General features: G+C 36.3%; 1 pseudogene; it reads right to left on the bottom strand.

Annotated features, from left to right (window-relative positions):
- Positions 1 to 268: 268 nt before the first annotated feature.
- LOC139179041 (olfactory receptor 4C13-like) lies at positions 269 to 9,547 on the bottom strand (annotated as a pseudogene).
- Positions 9,548 to 9,843: the final 296 nt, after the last annotated feature.

Genomic DNA, 9,843 nt, shown 5'->3' with positions numbered 1-9,843 from the left:
TTTACAATTAAATAATGTTTATTTCTATTTTTTATTTTTTTCTAATTTTATTTTATTTTTAAACTTTACATAATTGTATTAGTTTTGCCAAATATCAGAATGAATCCGCCACAGGTATACATGTGTGCATCCATTTCTTATTTTCCCCTTTCAGAATCTATGATTATAAGGATTTTTTTCCCCCTATATCTCATAGGTATTGTTGCTGGAGGTCACCAACAATGATATTTTTGCATCAGTTGACTGAACTTTGGGCTTCACAGACATTTTATTGATCACCTGAAATCACTTTTCTGCTACACAATTTCCTAATGGCATTTTTCATCTGGTCATTTCTCAAGGTATAGATTAAGGAATTTAACATGGGAATTATTATACTGTAGAATACACCGACTGATTTATCAACAGGCAAAGTAACTGCTGGTCTCAGGTACACAAATAAGCAGGGCCCAAGGAACAGGATAACTGCTGTGATGAGAGAGACACAGTTAGAGAGGGCCTTGTGTCTGGCCTCCAAGCTATGGGTCCTTAGGGTACGCAGAATGACCACATAGGAGCCAATCAAGAGGAGCAAATTTAACAGACAGAGGAAACCATTGTTGGTAGGAACAAAAAGTCCTAGAATGTGAGTGTCAGTACAGGTCAGATCTAGCAAAAATATTAAGTCACACATACAGTGATCTATGATGTTAGGGCCACAGAAAGGTTATCTAATGATGAAGACAAGCTATATGGTTGAATGAATAAAGCCTCCCACCCATGCCACTCTCACTTGCAGCCCACACAGTCGCCAATTCATAAGAGTCGTGTAGTGCAAGGGCTTACAGATGGCCACGTAGCAGTCATAGGCCATTACAGTGAGCAGGATGACATCAGCACTTGCAAAGACATGTTCCCTAGAGATCTGCATCATGCATTCATTGAAAGGGCTGGTTTTCTTTTCATAGAGAGAATCTATGATCAGTTTAGGGGTAATGACACAGGAATAGTGGGCATCAACAAAAGAGAGATGGGACAGGAAATAGTACATTGGGGACCTTAACAGTGGACTGGCTTTGATGATAACCGTAGTGAGCATGTTTCCTATCATTGAGACAATGTAGATGACCAGAAACACAACAAATATGATATTCTGCATCTTTGGATCCTGTGAGAGTCCCAGTAGGATGAACTCTGTCACATTGTTTTGGTTATCTATGTATCTCTGGTTGTGATTAATTATGTTACCTGAAAAAGTGTCAAAATTTATTAATTCAACCTTGAATTAATTAATATTGTCAATGTAATAATGAATGCCTAAATTCTATGGGTTTTGATTCTTATGATTTATCTGAGATAGAAAAAAAGACAGTAATCATTCAAGAAAAGACAGTAATTATTCAAATTGTCTCCTGGGGAAGGTGATTTTTTAAAGTACAGACATGAAAAATATGCAGATAGAAGCCAGAGATTATCTGTGTATGTGAGATGACTCACAGCCTAAGGTGAAGCAGTGAATTTCACATACAGTGGCAGCTAAGCCTGAAGAGAGAGGTAGAAAATGCATGCAGAGGCTATGCATTCAAAGCTGGGCAACTTCTCTCTTATTTTTAGGAAATGGCCAACCTGTAAATGTAACTTAGAGTATGAATGTAAAGATAAAGAGAGGTTTGAAAAAGTGAGAATATTGGCTTTAACTCTAGTAAAGATCTTTGTGTGATCTCGATGAAGCTGGTTGAGGTTCTGTATGGAGATAGAAGCCAGAGAAAAGAAACCCTGATACCAGATATTTGTAATTGTTGACCTAAAGTTTAATAGATATTGAATGGTAAGTAATGGCAGAATACCGAAGCTACCACAATATATTTGATAAAGCATATCACCTAAATCCAATGACTTTATAATAACTAATGAATATACTTTTAATGATTGATTGTTATATGCATGGCATGGTAGCAACATGTGTGTATTATTATTTCATTCCTCTTGCAGATGAAAAACAATCTCAGGAAATCACATTAGATGTAAATAATAGTAATACTAATATTTGCTAAAACTTCCTGAACACTTCCTCAGTGTTCTCAGTGCTCTAATTTTTCTTTGAAGAAATTGGTTGCAATTCTCATTGCAAATTTGTGATCTGATCACTACTGTCATTTTGTACTTATTTTACACATTAAGGAATAGAAACCTAGAAAAGTTAAAGCTCTTGTGCAAGGTTAGGCAGATATTTAATATCCAAATAATATTAGATTTTTTTCTCTGTATGCTTAACCCATTGTCTAGATTTTTATACTACAATAAACAATGTTTAACTAGTAAATTCCTTTTGATAAGATCATAATTACTATAGTTACTTCAATATAACTTCAGAAACATATCTATGAGGAAAATTCATCAACACACAAATACACATGTAATCACACACACCATACTCACACAGGATAATATATTGAACTCTTTAATATCAATAACTATGTGACACTGCTTTCACTGATGTTTCATTTCATCTTATTTTCCTCACTTTAATTTCTCCCTCTTGAATTCCCCTGAAATGAATAGTCCTGCAGATTCTCCCACACGACATTGAAAATGGTGACACAGCAGTGAATCATGTTGTTTTGAGAATCAGAAAGGCCATATTATCAGGTCCTTCTCCACTTGCAACTTCTTGATCTTGAGTATATTTCTGGCACCTTACATCTTGTTTCCTCTACAATCAAGTGAGAAGATTGAAGTCCACCTTAGAAGCAGTTATGAAAATTGATAGAAGAAACACATATGAACATATTCACCATATCATGGAGGACACACAAAGGACCTTCACTTATTTTTGACTGTCTGTACACCTCGTTGTAAGAAAAATAGACATTTTGAGCAACAATACAAAGAGACATTTAGCCATGCAGTAAACTGAAGAATGGTCATCTCCAATTTTACTTTTAAAGAAGCCACAGAGACCCATATTATACACTGTGGTTGATCCCAAGAGTTCTTCATATTCCTGTTGGTCTAAACAGATGATGATTTACATCATTTAATATTCACATTATTTTTATTTCCTGTGTGAAGAGTATTTAAATTTTCTTTTCATTCAAATGATCAATCAAGTATCTCATGGCAAAAGGACTGTATCTGGTATTAGAGAGCTGTATCTTCTAAATTTTTTATCTCTATGAGCTTCATAATTTTCCATCTGTCAAGTTAGGTTAATGATATTTACCAACCATATTGTGAACAAAACCTGAAGATGAAATGCTCCGATTCCAATACTTTATTTTAAAATATTGGAACATCAAGTTTGCTTTATATGTAAAGTAACAACAATTAGAATAGTAGTATAACCATCTTTGGTAAGCATTGGCACTATTGAAGGGCTTACCTTTTGGTCTTAGGTCATCTTAGTGATATTTCAGGGTTTTTAGAAATAATCCTGTCTTCCAATTGACCCCTTCTTGGGATTTCTTTGGAAAGAATGATGCTAAAGCTGAAACTCCAGTACTTTGGCCACCTCATGCAAAATGTTGACTCATTGGAAAAGACTCTGATGCTAGAAGTGAGTGGGGGCAGGAGGAGAAGGGGACGACAGAGGATGAGATGGCTGGATGGCATCACTGACTCAATGGACATGAGTCTGAGTGAACTCCGGGAGTTGGTGATGGACAGGGAGGCCTGGCGTGCTGTGATTCATGAGGTCACAAAGAGTCGTACACGACTGAGTGACTGAACTGAACTGAACTGAACTGGGATAGGTAACTTTTGATATGAAAAATATGGCACACTTAAAAGTGAATGTTCAGATAATTTGTATCAAATCAACAGTTCTCTGTAAGTCTTTTTATGGGTATAACTGTTTCCTCCTAGCATAAACCTCTAAAACTTTCTACAGAAAACCCTGGACTTGAATTTAGAATGCATTCACTCGTAACCTGATGTAGAAATGATCTTCTATACATGGTTCTGGTTCCATAGGCAGAATGATGAATGTGTGGTGAATACACTTTCAAATGTTTCATTTACCCTTGATGAACTTTGCTCTAGAGAGGTAAATAACAACAACAATAAAAAAATATATGAAAATGTCCATAAAATGCATGGATATTTAAACAGTTTTCCACAAACATTCAAGGACCTTGTCTTGTAGCTTCTTTTTCTCTTCTGGGAATTAATTACTTCTTTTGATGGAATGGCTTTGGCTTAGAAGCAGGTATTCTGGAGAGACATACTTGAGAAACATCCATTCTAGAGTGGGAAATTGTATTCCCTGCACTTGCAACCAAATCATGTGAGTCCACAATCTGTATATGAATCTGGGTTTCAAAGAAAATTTAATGGCATGTGATAGAAAGGGTGTCATGTTTCTAGCATGGGTACCTGTGATGTATAGTTAAACTGTGGACTCATCTTAAATAGAAAACTTCTATTTTCTTACCAATATTAATCCTTTCTGGAAATCTAGGACTGATTGCTTGTACATTAGAGCAGTGAGGGCATAAAATTAGTGGAAACCTTTTCAAAGTGCCTGAAATAAAAACCTTTTATTCCCCATTCACCAGAGAGTAATGGAAGTAAACAGAAACTCTAATAGGATCCAGATGATTAATATCTGGAACATGTATGATGGTCAGCATGGAACATATTGAACTTCTGGAGAGATATCTAAAGCACAAGAAGGGAAGCCTACATCAAACAATTTCTTTCCACATTCTGATCACTATGTATTATTTTCTATTTATTTATGCTAAGAGTTATGAAGTGATAAGTTACTGAAATTTTTGTTTGCATTTCCTGATGACTAATGATTTTGAGCATTTTTAGAAACTATTTTTATGGGTATATGTTTTCACTGGGAAATTTATTTTCAGATTATTTGCACAATTTAAAAATATGAGTTCTGAGTATCTTTATGTTCAGTCACCAAGTCATGTTTGACTCTTTGCGACTCCTGAACTGCAGCACACCAGTTTCCCTGTCCTTCACTGTCTCCCATAGTTCAGATTCATGTTCAATGAGTCAGTATCTTTAACTTAGTTATTCATGATTTTTATGTATTCCAAACATATGTGTTTTGTCATGTTTATTATACAAACTATGAGGTATTTGTATATAAAATGTTATGCAAGATTGATCCATTATACACAAACACAGTTTTCCCTTAGTTTGTGAATTTTCTTTAATTTTTTAAAGTCTTTAATTTTTTTGGTAGTTTTATGGTTTGTGCTTCTCATATCATATCTAATAAATATTGATCAAACTTTAGATCCCTTTGCCTTTTCCTACTGTTCATGGGGTTCTCACAGCAAGAATACTGGAGTAAGTAGCCAATCCCTCCTCCAGACTATCTTATCTGTCTTCTGAGAAATCTGTATGCAGGTCAAGGAGCCACAGAATTGGACATGGAAGAACACCCTGGTTTAAAATTGACAAAGGAGTATGTCAAGTCTGTATATTGCCAGCTGCTGGTACAACTTATATGCAGGTAGATCATGAGAAATCTGGGCTGGACAAATCACAAACTGGAATCAAGATTCCTGGGAGAAAAAAATCAACAAGTTCAGATATGCAGATGATACAACTCTAATGGCAGAAAGTGAAGAGGAGCTACAGAGACTCTTGAAAGTGAAAGAGGAGAGTGAAAAAGCTGGTTTAAAACTCACCATTCAAAAAACTACAATTGTGGCTTTGTAGTAGAGCCTGAAGTCAGGTAGGTTGATTCCTCCAGTTCCATTCTTCTTTCTCAAGATCGCTTTGGCTATTCGAGGTTTTTTGTATTTCCATACAAATTGTGAAATTATTTGTTCTAGCTCTGTGAAGAATACTGTTAGTAGCTTGATAGGGATTGAGTTGAATCTATAAATTGCTTTGGGTAGTATACTCATTTTCACTATATTGATTCTTCCAATCCATGAACATGGTATATTTCTCCATCTATTAGTGTCCTCTTTGATTTCTTTCACCAGTGTTTTATAGTTTTCTATATATAGGTCTTTAGTTTCTTTAGGTAGATATATTCCTAAGTATTTTATTCTTTCCGTTGCAATGGTGAGAAATATAGATCAATGGAATAAAATAGAAAGCCCAGAGATAAATCCACACACATATGGACACCTTATCTTTGACAAAGGAGGCAAGAATATACAATGGATTAAAGGCAATCTCTTTAACAAGTGGTGCTGGGAAATCTGGTCAACCACTTGTAAAAGAATGAAACTAGACCACTTTGTAACACCATACACAAAAATAAACTCAAAATGGATTAAAGATCTAAACGTAAGACCAGAAACTATAAAACTCCTAGAGGAGAACATAGGCAAAACACTCTCTGACATACATCACAGCAGGATCCTCTATGACCCACCTCCCAGAATATTGGAAATAAAATCAAAAATAAACAAATGGGACCTAATTAACCTTAAAAGCTTCTGCACATCAAAGGAAACTATTAGCAGGGTGAAAAGACAGCCTTCAGAATGGGAGAAAATAATAGCAAATGAAGCAACTGACAAACAACTAATCTCAAAAATATACAAGCAACTCCTACAGCTCAACTCCAGAAAAATAAATGACCCAATCAAAAAATGGGCCAAAGAACTAAATAGACATTTCTCCAAAGAAGACATATAGATGACTAACAAACACATGAAAAGATGCTCAACATCACTCATTATCAGAGAAATGCAAATCAAAACCACTGTGAGGTACCATTTCACACCAGTCAGAATGGCTGCGATCCAAAAGTCTACAAGCAATAAATGCTGGAGAGGGTGTGGAGAAAAGGGAACCCTCTTACACTGTTGGTGGGAATGCAAACTAGTACAGCCACTATGGAGAACAGTCTGGAGATTCCTTAAAAAACTGGAAATAGAACTGCCTTATGATCCAGCAATCCCACTGCTGGGCATACACACTGAGGAAACCAGAAGGGAAAGAGACACGTGTACCCCAATGTTCATCGCAGCACTGTTTATAATAGCCAGGACATGGAAGCAACCTAGATGTCCATCAGCAGATGAATGGATAAGAAAGCTGTGGCACATATACACAATGGAGTATTACTCAGCCATTAAAAAGAATACATTTGAATCAGTTCTAATGAGGTGGATGAAACTGGAGCCTATTATAGAGAGTGAAGTAAGCCAGAAGGAAAAACATAAATACAGTATACTAATGCATATATATGGAATTTAGAAAGATGGTAACAATAACCCTGTATACGAGACAGCAAAAGAGACACTGATGTATAGAACAGTCTTATGGACTCTGTGGGAGAGGGAGAGGGTGGGAAGATTTGGGAGAATGACATTGAAACATGTAAAATATCATGTAAGAAACGAGTTGCCAGTCCAGGTTCGATGCACGATACTGGATGCTTGGGGCTAATGCACTGGGACGACCCAGAGGGATGGTATGGGGAGGGAGGAGGGAGGAGGGTTCAGGATGGGGAACACATGTATACCTGTGGCGGATTCATTTTGATATTTGGCAAAACTAATACAATTATGTAAAGTTTAAAAATAAAATTAAAAAAAAAAAAAAAACTACAATTATGGCATCTGGTCCCATCACTTCATGGCAAATAGATGGGTAAACAATGAAAACAGTGACAGATTTTATTTTCTTTGGTTCCAAAGTCATTGTGGATGGTGACTATAGCCATGAAAATAAAAGACACTTTCTCCTTGGAAAGAAAGCTATAACAAATCTAGTCAATGTATTAAAAAGCAGAGGCACACTTTACCAACAAAAGTCCAGTCAAAGCTTTGGTTTTAAAGTAGACATGTTCAGATGTGAGAGTTGGATCATGAAGTAGGCTGAAGGCCAAAGAATTATTGCCTTCAAATTGTGGTGCTGGAGAGGACTCTTTAAAGTCCCTTGAACACTAAGAAGATCAAACCAGTCAATCCTAAAGGAAATCAACCCTGAATATTCATTGGAAGGACTGACAGGGAAGCTCTAATACTTTGGCCACCTGATACGAGAATACAACTCATTGGAAAAAACCCTGACCCTGGGAAAGATTGAAGGCAAAAAGAGAAGGGGACAGCAGAGAATGAGATAGCTAGGTAGCATCACTGACTCAATAGAGATGAATCTGAACAAACCTCTGGAGTTTGTCCCACTAAGGACATGGGAGCCTAGTATACTGCAGTCCATGGATTCACAAAGAGTCCACCAAGACTTATCAACTGAACAATATCCTCATGATAAAAATACTTCTTTTAGAATTTTTATGGTTTTAGATTTTACATCTAGTTCACAGACTTATTTTGCGTTAATATTAGTGTATAGTGTAAAGTATTGTTGAGGTTCATTTTTTTGCAAGTGGATATCATATTGATCCAGCATTTGTTGAAAGATCTATTATTTCCACCCTGAATTTCTTTGATATCTTTGTTGGGAAATTCATACATTTAGATTTTCATGAACATTCTAATATGTTTAAATAGCACATAACTTGTTTTGTAGTAATTTTATACTATGCCTTGAATTTAAGTAGAATAAATCCTTTCTTGAGAGTGATTTTCTACCATGAGCTTTCAGACCAAACCAAGTCTCTAAAAGATCAACAAGACTAGGAAATGGATCACTTAACTAAGAAATCTGATTTTCTCTGTAGGTTAGTAAATGCTTTGTATTGTAGGATTCATCTGTATAAAATACAATTCATCTGTATAAAAATGCAGCATGAGTTTGAATTATTTTACAAGTTCCCCCTGGATATGGCCATATGATTTCTGTAACTTAGTTTTGTTATCATGTTGCTGTTGGTTTTCTCACTCAGTCAAGTCAGAGTTTTTGTGACCCTATGGACTGTAGCCCACCAGACCCCTCTGTCCATGGGATTTCCCCAGCAAAAGTACTGCAGTTGGTTGCCATTTCTTTCTCACAGAGATTCTAGAATTCAGTAAGTTTGTGGCTTGATTACTGTCATTCTAGGCCTTATATGTGAATTCTGAAAAAAGTTTCCATATAGGCAATTGCATCTTTCCATCCTCTGAAGGCATAAAATAGCTGTTAAATACCAGTGAAATACTGACCTCTTTGTCCCTCAGTCTCATATAATGGAAAAATTGCTGGGGTCACAGCTAGGTTAGTGCACACATGGCCTTGAGCACAAAAGAATCTTAAAGTACTTCTTCCTGTTCATCCAAGTAGAAGCCCAGGCCATATATTGGTGTAATTAATCATGACCTGAGATACAGGTATAATAGAAACAACATGACAGAATCTGTTCTGCTGGGGTCTCACAAAATCCAAAGAACCAGAAAATCATATTTGTTGTGTTTTTGGTCATCTACCTTGTCTCTATGATAGGAAATGTGCTCACTATGGTCACCATCACCACCAGCTCTTTATTAGGTTAACCTGTGTGATAGTTCCTGGCCCATATCTCTTTTGTTGATGCCTGCTACTCCTGTGTCACTATTTCCAAACTGATCATATATTCACTCTATGAAAACAAAATCAGCCTTTTCAATGAAAGCATGATGCAGATCTTGGGGAACATGTCTTTGCAGGTGCTGATGTCATCCTACTTACTCTGATGGCCTATCACCCTGTGCGGCATCTGCAAGCCCTTGCACTATACGACCATTATGAATCAGTGGCTGTGTGGACTGTTAGTGGGAGTGGCATGGGTGGGAGGCTTTCTTCATTCAGCTGTAGAACTCCTCTTCATCATCAGAGTACCCTTCTGTGGCCCTGCTGTTATAGATCAAAAACAGTCCAGGACTACTCTTAAATATTTGATGTTTTATTAAAACCAAATTGAAGCCTAGTTTCACAAGCTTGATTATTGTATATGTATTCATAAGATTTCATCCTAGTAAAATGCATTGAAGAAATTAAAAAATATAGTGATGA

The sequence above is a fragment of the Bos indicus genome, chromosome 23, assembly GCF_029378745.1.
Source record: "Bos indicus isolate NIAB-ARS_2022 breed Sahiwal x Tharparkar chromosome 23, NIAB-ARS_B.indTharparkar_mat_pri_1.0, whole genome shotgun sequence".
Taxonomy (NCBI): domain Eukaryota; kingdom Metazoa; phylum Chordata; class Mammalia; order Artiodactyla; family Bovidae; genus Bos; species Bos indicus.
The sequence above is the reverse complement of the archived record's forward strand: the minus strand, read 5'-3'. Positions and strand labels throughout refer to the sequence as shown.